The sequence below is a fragment of the Hordeum vulgare genome, chromosome 1H (genome assembly GCF_904849725.1).
Source record: "Hordeum vulgare subsp. vulgare chromosome 1H, MorexV3_pseudomolecules_assembly, whole genome shotgun sequence".
Lineage (NCBI taxonomy): Eukaryota > Viridiplantae > Streptophyta > Magnoliopsida > Poales > Poaceae > Hordeum > Hordeum vulgare.
The window spans coordinates 240,341,037-240,350,836 of NC_058518.1; positions in this window are offsets into that span (position 1 = coordinate 240,341,037).

A 9,800-nucleotide genomic window follows, 5' to 3' on the forward strand; every position below is an offset into this window, starting at 1 on the left:
TCGGGCAAGTTCTATACCGACAGACAAAGGGAATCGTATACGGGATTGATTGAATCCTTGACATCGTGGTTCATCCGATGAGATCATCGTGGAGCAAGTGGGAGCCACCATGGGTATCCAGACCCCGCTGATGGTTATTGGCCAGAGATGTGTCTCGGTCATGTCTGCCTGTCTCCCGAACCCGTAGGGTCTACACACTTAAGGTTCGATGACGCTAGGGTTATAGGGAATTGTTATACGAGGTTACCGAAAGTTGTTCGGAGTCCCGGATGAGATCCCGGACGTCACGAGGAGCTTCGGAATGCTCCGGAGGTAAAGATTGATATATAGGACGGATGGTTTTGGACACCGGAAGTGTTTCGGGCGTCACCGGTAATGTACCGGGACCACCGGAGGTGGCCCCGGGGGACCACCGAAAGGGGGCAACGACCCCGGGAGGCTAGATGGGCTAAGTGGGGATGAGAACCAGCCCCTAGGTGGGCTGGTGCGCCCCCCACCCAGCCCATGCGCACCAGAGAAGGGGGGAGGGGGAAACCATAGGCGCAGATGAGGCCCAAGGCCCACCTAGGGCGCGCCCCCCTCTTTCCCTGCCCTGGTCGCCGCCCCCCTCCCATCTGGTGGCTGCCGCACCCCCTAGGGGGGGGAACCCTAGGGGTGGCGCACCCCCTCCCCCTCCTATAAATATAGAGGGGTTTTGGCCTTTGGAGAACACACTTTGCTCTCTCCCTCGGCGCAGCCCTGCTCTTCTTCCTCCTCCTCTCCGCCGGTGCTTGGCGAAGCCCTGCCGGGAGACCTTGTCTCTCCATCGACACCACGCCGTCGTGTTGCTGGACTTCTTCCCCAACCTCTCCCTCCTCCTTGCTGGATCAAGGTGCGGGAGGCGTCACCAGGCTGCACGTGTGTTGAACGCGGAGGTGCCGTTGTTCGGCACTAGATCGGAATCGCCGCGAGTATGACCCCATCAACCGCGTTCTTGCAACGCTTCCGCTTAGCGATCTTCAAAGGTACGAAGATGCTCTTACCCCTCTCTCGTTGCTGGTCTCTTCATAGGAAGATCTTAACATGCGTAAGAAATTTTTGAATTTATGCTACGTTACCCAACATCCCCAAGCTTGAGCGCTTGACACTCGTGGATCTTCTTTCATCATCTTCCATCGCATACTTGAAAACTCCCTTCATACGAAACTCATCATAAGCTGATTAGAGTGGTTAGTGCCCATAATAAAATAATTTATTCTCTACTGGAAATAAAGTTTTTCATGAAGAGCTACTGTTTATCAAGATTGCCAAATGGTTTTTGCAAAGAAAAAGCAAGCTTAAGATTTGCAAAACGATGAAAACACAAAACGTGGCAGAATCTATGAAAAACAGACCACCATGTAGTAAATAATTGTTCCGGGGCACTTCTGCAACTCAAATCAACAAACTCAGAACAGACGCCAGAAAGACAATTATATAGAGCATACTGTCAAAATAATTCAGATCAAAAAGATGATCTGGTGATTTTTTGTGAATTTTCCGTCAAAGAGACAGAATCTGTTTCTGGACAACATGTCACAACTTTTGAACTTTCTTGCAATCGAAGGCTAAAACTTGGCACAAAGCTTGAAAATAAAGATGCAATGATGTTGCTACACTAGTAACAAGCATCAAGACCACTAAAACTAAAAGTAAAAACAAATTGGGTTGCCTCCCAACAAGCGCTCTCTTTTATGCCTTTGAGCTAGGCATGATGCAAAAAGATCAAGTATTATCAACTCCAAAAGAATAACTTGCCCGAGTAACGGACTCATAAGGTAAGTTAATCTTCTTTCGAGGGAAGTGTTCCATTCCCTTTTTAAGGGGAATTTGGAATCTAATGGTCCCTTCTTTCATGTCAATGATAGCACCAACGATGCGGAGAAAATGACGTCCCAAAATAATTGGATGAGGGATCACACTCAATGTCCATAATAAGAAAATCAACGGGACATAATGTTCTACGCACTTTGCCCTCACTCAGGCACACATGGGATCAACTTCCCGGTTGGTCACCTATCCTAGAACTATTCCAAGCCGAGCACGCTTAATCTGGGAGCTCTGTTCGAATGGGCTCCCGGAAAAGAAGGAATTTCTTATTGATATGAGTAGTCTATCATCCCTAATAAGCCAGCTATTACACCATCCTAGATCAATGATGATGAAAAAGAAGAAACTCCAAATAGCACGATCTACGCGCTCACGTCAAAGTAACTCTTTACCTGTACCTGCAACTGGTGTTGTAGTAATCTGTGAGCCACAGGGGACTTAGCAATCTCATTTCCAAAGGTATCAAGACTAGCAAAGCTTAATGGGTGAGGTATGGTTAAGTGGTGAGGCTGCAGCAAGCGACTAAGCATTTATTTGAGGTGGCTAACTTACGAGTACAAGAATAAGAGGGGGATGATCTACGCATAGCGAACGTGAACTACCGATGAACAAATGAATGATCATGAACTACTTACATCACACATAACCCCACTGTGTCCTCGATCGGAGAAGGAGCTCACGAAAGAGAGAGTCACGGTTACGCATTCAGTTGGAAAGTTTTAATTAAGTTTACTTCAAGTTTTCTAGAACCGGATGTTAAAAAAAGTTTCCACGTTGCCACATAACCGCGGGCACGACTTTCCGAAAGATTTAACCCTGCAGGGGTGCTCTAACTAGTCCATCAGAAACTACCACACGCAGCGACAGAATGACCTCGATCAGGGAAACCTGTGATCTCCTCGGGTTCCTATTGGAAAACCTCAACCTTGATATAACCCAAAGCATCCTTGGAATCCCTTGCACAAGACGCTCGAGAAAGGTAAAACAAGTCCAGCAAGGCCGCCCGGTGTGTCGACGACCCCGATAGGAGCCGCGTATCTCGTTCTCACGACACGACGGATAAGCGGCGCATACGGTGGCCTGATAGAAATCATCCAAGTTGCCTTAGGTTGGCCTCGCACAGTGCTCTGTTTTGGACCAGCACCATCAACACTGGCCCTGCCTGTATTATGTTGAATTACTCCTCGGGTTCATGACGCCCTATGTGTTTCAGTATTAACAGAATTATTATGTTGGGCAAATATAATACCAATGTTGGGCCTTGCCAGACGAGCTTTATCCCAAAACGAGAATCTAGAGGGTCTTCATAACAACCCCAAGCATGTTAGGAGCGCTCATTTATGGAACATAACACCGGTAGCCGAGACTAAGGCGACAAAGGTTGAACAAAACACCAGGCTAGAAAGGCCGAGCCTTCCACCTTTAACCAAGTATATAGGTGCTTTAAGTTAATTATCAATAATATGGTGATATAACAAGGAACCCATGTTATCACATGGAAGCAACTGCCCCTGCAACTAGCAACGCTAACAAAAGGCTGAGCAAGCGGTAACATAGCCAAACAATGGTTTGCTGGGTTGTGTAAAGGTTAGAGATTTTCATGGCAATGTTGGGAGGCTGACATTTCACAGGTGGTAGGCAGCAAGACATAGCGATAGAAACGAACAACTAGCATGACAATGATTGTAATGGTATCTAGTGAAATGATCATATTGCCTGTAATCCTGCTTGGAAGAAGAACGACCGCGTGAAGCAGACGAACCGACGTAGTCGAACGGATCCTCACATTCCGACATGCTTGTGGAACTCTATCGAGACGAAGCAAACTGAAACAACAATCAACACACGATATTCACCATGACACATGCATGACATGATGCACACCCTAATATGATGCGTGATCAGTTCAAATATGCAAGGCAGGGCATGGCATGGTAATTCACACAGTCAAATGCTACACATTAAGTGAAGCTCAATATGCAACGAGTTGCATATTGACGGAACTCCACATTTAATTATTTGGTTCACTCCCATTTATTAACACATCAATATTAAAATGCTGTTAACATGGCAAGGGGTGAAGCACAAATTAAACTACCTATCTAGGCATTTTAAATGAGTCCGGAAACGACATATAGCGTCTCCGAACTGACCCCACACGTTAACTTTGTAATCTGTCCAGATTTGTCCTAACCACATTTTATGTTTGTTAAACGGCAAAACAAGGTGGTTCACGTGATTCTACTCGTCGTTCTAGTCCGTTTACATATATGGCTCATCTCCAACGGAGCTACAGTTAACTAATTACAACCTAAACCGTTTTTAACACGATGACATGCAAACAGATGCAAACAACACAGTTAACAGACTTGCATGAGAGTTGGAAAATATTAATCTATGTGAAATTCTACACGTTCTACATATATAACTTGTTGCGATCCGATGCACGGTTTAAAAATTACGGGCGTTTGAAAATCATGCTTTGTCTGAAAAAGAATTAAATCGCAGGCTGGAAATGAAAATATACTACGGTCCAAAACTAGTTTTGGGCCAAAACAAGCGCGGGCGACACATAGTTAAAACGCGCTTGGGGGCGCTGGATAGCGGCACGGGGGCTCACCTTGGCGGGCCTCGGCCCGGTCGGTGTAGTGCCTTGGGCCGGTGAATCTCGTGGGCTCGGGCGAGGCTGGCTGGGCGAGGCCCACACATCACGGTCAACGCTGGAGAATCGAGCAACCGCTCGTGCTTGTTCGAGAACTAGATGACAACTACCATGGAGGGGCCTCCGATGTCTTGGGGACGGCCGAGATGGCCAGATCCAGTGCTAGCGGCCGACGACGACACACCACAGATGATGGAGGGCGCTCGCGGCGGTGTGGCCAGCTGCAGTGGCAACGCGGGCATGCGGGGTGCAGGCCGGCGGCTCGCTTCCCAGTGGCGGCAGCTCGCCGGAGGAGCACGACGCGTTGAGGCGCCGCCCGACACGTGAGGCAGAGCTGGGGCACGCGCGGCTGTGGTGACCGGCCAGAGACGGGGCACGGCGGCGCGGGGTTCAGGTTGGTGCTCGCGGCGGGAGGAGCTCGGCTCCTGGAGGCGCGCGAGGCTGAGGGCGGCTGACAACACAGGTTTCAAGCCCGAGCGGGCTTGCTCCTAGCCTGGCGGGTCCGCTCGAGGTGGGAGGCGATCTGGGCAGGTGGTGGCGGCTGGTGGCTGTGCGGATTTCGAGGGGAAGAGAGAGGGGCCAGATTAGGTAGGGGAGGGTTGTTTAAATAGGAAAGGGGCTAGGGTTGGAGGTTTTTTTGCACCGATTCCAACCGCACGATCGCGATCAGACGACCCCGGTCGCGGGCTTAGGCTAGGTGGCTATGTGGCTGTGTAGAGGGGGGGGGGTTGCGCCCGGCAACGAGATTTAAAACACTAAAACCGTCCCATGATAAACCGATGATGGTGCCACTACGATCGACCGTTCGGGTATCAAACGGACTCCGATTGCGACAAAATTTGGCAGGCGGACTACCTACACTATATTACGACCGCACGCCAAGTTTCAACCCAATCCGAAAATATTTTCCGGACACTTTTTATAAACAATATTTTAACGATGTCGCTGGCGCGTGCGTGTGTGTTTGGGCTCAAAACGGACAACGACGAACACGGAGAGAACTGCAACTAATAATGGATGTATCTTTTGAAAACTGGTGGCAACGGAGTGCCAATGCAATGTAGATGATGCGCATGATGTGATGATGAATGCGACAGACAATCTAATCGCACGACAGCCACAGAATAAAAGGGGAATCTTCTGGAGCGTCGGTCTCAGACTATCACATGCATTCACATATGGTGCATCAAGATGATAGAAACCCAGACCTGGGGCTGCACTCTCCACATATTTAGGAGAGTCGTGTGCCTTCTTCTTGACAGTGCAATCATCCATCACATGGTTGACCATCTTACACATTTAAAACCTTTTTGGCTTCTCACACTTGTATTTATGGTGTCCACGATCACCATAGTTGTAGCAGATGACCTAAGTATAGGACATCAACCCAACGGTGGTTGAAGAGTAAGCTCTGAGTACCTGATCTTGTTTCTTGTGCTCAGAATTCTTGCTTTGGTTCCTATTTCATCCTTGTTGTCCACCAGCGTTGTTGCGATCTGTTGGGAGAGATTCCCCTTCCCCAGTCCGTGCGGAGCCCCTTGAGGGGGAGGGTGATACGTCCCAAACGTATATATAATTTCGGTTTGTTCCATGATCTTTTGGGTGACATTGTTATATGTTTTGCTACACTTTCATACCGTTTTACACATATTTGGACTAACCTACTAACTCAGTGCACCCAGTGCCAGTTTTTGTTTGCTGATGTATTTTTTGCACGGACTTTTACCCCAATTTATAGAGCCCCAAAAATCCCGAGAAAAATATATGAAAATCAGCATGACGGAAGCTTCACGAGGCACCAAGGTGGGCCAGAGGGGAGCCAGGCCCTGCCCAGACGACCTCCCTACGCGGCCCCCCTCCTAGCCGCGCCACCAGGCCGCCTGGGTGGGTCCCACGCCCTTTGGTGCCCTCCTTCGGCCTATATTTACCTCTCCGAAAGAAAACCCTATCAGAAGATCCAGAATCACGAATTTCTCCACCGTTCGGCCGCCACAACACTTCCGAGATCGGGAGCTCCAAGAGACCTCTTCCCGGCACCGTGCCGGAGGGAGGATTGACCTGCGGGAGCTTCTCCACAACCATGGACGCTTCCCGAATGTGCCGTGAGTAGTCCTCCTTGGACCATCACTCCATGACTAGTAGCTATGTTATTTCTTCTCTCCAATCTTGTGCTTCAATGCTTATCTTGGTTTGCTGGGATCCGATGGATTATGAGATTATGTTCAGATTGTGATGAGTTATATATTTGGTTCTCCTTTTATATTATGTTCTTGAGTAATTCATGCATGTTCTCCGTTGCTTTTTATTGCTTTGGCCGAGTAGTAGATTGTAACTCCAAGAGGGAGCGTTATGCATGATTGTGGGTTCATGCCCCCTGATGTCTAGCTTGAGTGACATAAACATGAGACTAGGGGTTGTGCTATTGCCACGAGGTAGAAAACAACGGTGTTTGTGACCATGGTTGCAAGGATTGTTTACCTTACACAAAGTTCGTTAATGCACTTGTCCGTTGCTTTGAGTTTACACTTTGGGTGGGGCTCGCAACTTAATACCAGAGAAACGTTCTGGATAGATATCTCAAGGTGGGTGATTAGAGAGTAGATGTTGATGGATAAATGGTCTACTTGTCTTGGCGTACTCCCATTACTTTTGATCCTCTAATTTTCTAGTAGCATGATTAGCATTGCGGTGCGTTTATAATTCTGTCAATTGCCCAACTGTAATTTGTTTACCCATCATAGTTGTTTATCGTCTTTTGGGAGAGAGACATCACTAGTGAACATCATGGGACTCTGGTCATTATTACCACCATTGTTTACACCTCCACCATTTACTGATTTTATTTACTTTTCCGTTGCAATCACTATCACTATTCCTGCTTGTGTTTTGATCATGTGCAAACTACAAGTCCGGAGAGATTGACAACCTCTCTGAACTTGTTGGGAGCAAAGTTATTTGTTGTGTGTGCAAGTCCACGTCTTCTCCTAGCGCCAGAGCAGTAGACACCTACTTTTTGATGCTCGGAGTCCTCCTGGTTCGATGAACCTTACAGTCCCCGTGTGAGGGAAATCTGCTACTGACTACACCTCCACCTTCCACTTGGGGTAACCAACGAGGGGCGAGAAGAATATCCATCAACTCGTCATCAAGCAAATTTATAGCGCTGTTGCCGGGGACTCCAGTCTTCAAAATAGGGGAGTTGCACACTTTCTTTTACCTTAGCTTTTAGTCTTGTTAGTTTGCTTTCTAGTTTTTGCTTTAGAGTTTTATACCAAAAAACGCAAAAAAATAGTTGGTTTGTTCTTGCTTGTTGCTGCGGCTATGGATTCCGCTGAGAACACCAAGTTGTGTGACTTCACTAGTCACAAAAACAATGACTTTATCTGCACTCATATTGCTACTCCCGCCACTGAGGCGAGCTCCTATGAGATTAAACCTGCTTTACTGAACCTTGTTATGAAAGATCAATTCTCCGGTGCTGGAGATGCTGCTGCTTTGCACTTGAATAATTTCTCTTGCTTTGCTTTATGTGATGTTGGAGCTAGTGCCTCCGTTTTGCCCAAAAGAATGTATGATATGCTTGATTTGAAACCTTTTGATCAATGTTCTTTTGGTGTTCGTCTTGTTGATTCTTCCATAAAGAAACCTTTAGGGAGAATTGATGATGTTCTTATTGTTGTCAATGATAATTATGTGTGATAGACTTGCTTATTAGGGATGATAGACTACTCATATCAATAATGAATTCCTTCTTTTTCGGGAGCCCATTCGAATAGAACTCCCAGGTTAAGCGTGCTCGGCTTGGAGTAGTTCTAGGATGGCTCATCGACCGGGAAGTTGATCCCGGGTGCGCATGAGTGAGGACAAAGTGCATAGAAAAGACTAGTATTGATATGTGGGGTCAATCTAGATCCCGCTAGGAGTGACGACCGCCGACGGGTGTGTTCGAGGCGTTACAAGTTGGTATCAGAGCCGACCCTCACGATTACACGGATGTTTGCGGATAGGTGTGCGATCATGTTGTTTATGACATTTGTGACCCGTCGTGGCACATGACATGGCACATGTAGTGGACTGGATGCACATGCGTTTGTGCCAAGAGGGAACACTCCTGTGGCCCGACGAGGATGTCGGTTTCTCTGAGTTGTGGTGTATGTGATAGCCTGGCTTATTAGGGATGATAGACTACTCATATCAATAAGGAATTCCTTCTTTTCGAGGAGCCCATTCAAACAGAACTCCCAGGTTAAGCATGCTCAGCTTGGAGTAGAACTCCCAGGTTAAGCATGCTCAGCTTGGAGTAGTTCTAGGATGGGTGACCGACCGGGAAGTCGATCTCGGGTGCGCATGAGTGAGGACGAAGTGCACAGAAAAGACTTGTATTGATATGTGGGGCCAGTCTAGATCCTCCCAGGAGTAACGACCGCCGGCGGGTCGCTTGCTGCAGCCTCACCACTTAACCATACCTCACCTATTAATATTTGCTAGTCTTGATACCTTTGGAAATGAGATTGCTGAGTCCCGTGTGGCTCACAGATTACTACAACACCAGTCGCAGGTACAGGTAAAGGGTTACTTGACGCGAGCGCGTTGATTTTTCATTTGGAGTTTCTTATTCTTCCTCATCTATCTACGATGGGTTCTAGGTCGGCAGCCTGGGATAGCAAGGATGGACGTCGTTCTTTTATTGTTTGTTTTCATCCGTAGTTGGACCCTGCTCTTCTTCATGATGATTGTATGTATTGTACTGATGTGACTCTGATGTAGCTTGTGGCGAGTGTAAGCCAACTCCTTATACTCATCTTTTCAGTACATGTACTTGTAACGATATCCATTCTTGTGAAACGATGAGATGCGTTTCTATCCTCGTCGAGGCCCTCGAGCCAAAATAAGGACAGGACAACATCCTGGGCGTTACAAGTTCACAGATGGGTTCCAGGCCAGCAGCCTGGGATAGCAAGGATGGACATCATTCTGTTATCGTTTGTTCTCGTCCGTAGACACACCCTGCTCTTCTTCATGATGATTGTATGTGTTGTACCGATGTGACTCTGATGTAGCTTGTGGCGAGTGTAAGCCAACTCCTTATACTCATCTTTTCAGTACATGTATTTGTAACGATATCCATTCTTGCGAAACGACGAGATGTGTTTCTACCCCTGTCGAGGCCCTCACGCCAAAATAAGGATATGACAACATCTTGGGCGTGACAAGTTGGTATCAGAGCAGTACCGACCTAGGAGCCCCCTTGATTGATCGAACTTGGCGGAGTCGAGTCTAGTGAAAAACT